A 1869-nucleotide genomic window follows, 5' to 3' on the forward strand; every position below is an offset into this window, starting at 1 on the left:
CATCTGAATATCCCAACCTCGCAAAACTCAACGCCCCACTCCCGCTTGACTACAGTCAGTGCTTATCGACTACCGGACGCTACGGCTCGCTATCACAGGTTCAATCTCTTAGTCATCCCACTTTCCCTTAAATTTTTGCGGTATGGCCGATATCCTGTTCTGGAGTACCTTCCATGAGCTCATGGATATAGCGGGTAGAAAACATATTCTTATCTGAATACCAGATCGAGTATGGCTGTATTCGTGTAGTCGTAGCAAAAGAGATCGTCCTCGTCCCGCCATGGGTCGTTCGATCTCGAATATTTCATTTAACCTTCATTCGTTTCCGGAATGCGCACCTTGTCCACGGCCTTTGCTTCAAGACAATTTATTCACAGTATTCAATTAACGGAAGTACAAGTTACAGATCTTCACATAGAATGAACCTTCCGTACAATGTGGACGCAACCAACTTGCCAGAAAGGATACAGAAAATGCAATCAGGTACGCGATAGTATCGAGAGCATTCAAGAACGGAAATCATCGTGCCGCATTGTTCTTGCGAGTAGGCCACAGCATTGGACAAACTTTTACGCAATAATTCAAATAAAATTGTATCCAAAACAACTACAGGTACTTCTGAAACTGGCTTCCTCTGTGGTGCAAGGAACGATGGTCCGATGTTTACTGAGGCTAGAGGTCGGTGCACTAAGAGGGACGGCGGCGGAGGCGCCGTCTCTGGGGTGGACACCTGGCGTGCGTGTGTTCGTGTGACAGGTGTACATGGGAATCATGACAGACAAGCCGCTCAGGACCGACCCCTTCCGCAACCTCACGGCGCAAATCAAAGTCACACCCCCACCCCCGCCTACCCATCCCGGCCGCGACGACACAGCGACGGGGGGAGTGTCATGATTCCCATGTATGGTTTCTGTCGCTGTATGGTCGCTTTGCCTCCAATTTTGTTATGCTTCCTGTCATGATTCCCATGTACACCTGTCATACGCACACACGCATGCCAGGTGTCCATCCCAGAGACGGCGCCTCCGTCACTTCGCCCCCGCTCCTCTTAGTGCACCGACCTCTAGCCTCAGTAAACATCGGACCATCGTTCCTTGCACCACACTCCCAACAACTTCAGAGTAGCTTGGCCTTTCTGATAGGTTTTCTAAGCTACAGTATTGTGTATTTAAGTGTCACTTGTGAACCGATACACTTTGAGTTAGGGGCAACCAACAACACAGAACAAGCTCAGTCCCTTCTCTTTACCCAGGTCTGCCTACGGTTCGACACCGCCCTCCACCACCACCCATTGGGCCCTGCCGCTTCTGAGGCGGCAGGGGCCGCCAGCGGCGGCCGGCCGAGGAATCTAGTACAGTAGAGAAAGACTCTTGACTATGCTCTATTCCGACAACCCGGAGGGCGCGAGGTCACAGAGCGGCCGTCGCCGCCTACAGTGAACCCTTGATACAAGGGATGGCTCGGTGGAAGGGCTAGGATCCCATATATCAAGGGATTTATTGTGTGAGGACCTGTTTTACTAGCAGAAAAAACCATCTAAATTGGATTAACGTAGTCCTGTCAAACGTGCACGCCGCTGAGACCTGATAAGGCGTCTCAAGCGTCGTTGTAGCTCCATGTCAATTTCACCTTCCATCTCACTAATTCGCATTACCGTACGGATCGCCTTAATTTTCTCTGTAAAGCTACTATCGAGCATCAGATCATATCGCCCGTCTTCTACATCACTCCTTTTGCCTACAGTATTATCAGAGCCATTGACGGTGCCAACTACGCCCTTCACCATTTCATTATGCCCTAGAGCTTTCCATATGTCACTATCGTCGTCATTCAAAATAAATTTGATAGACAACTTCTCGCGTTCACCGA

This window comes from Chondrus crispus, genomic scaffold (genome assembly GCF_000350225.1).
Source record: "Chondrus crispus Stackhouse genomic scaffold, scaffold_372, whole genome shotgun sequence".
In the NCBI taxonomy this organism is placed as follows: Eukaryota; Rhodophyta; class Florideophyceae; order Gigartinales; family Gigartinaceae; genus Chondrus; species Chondrus crispus.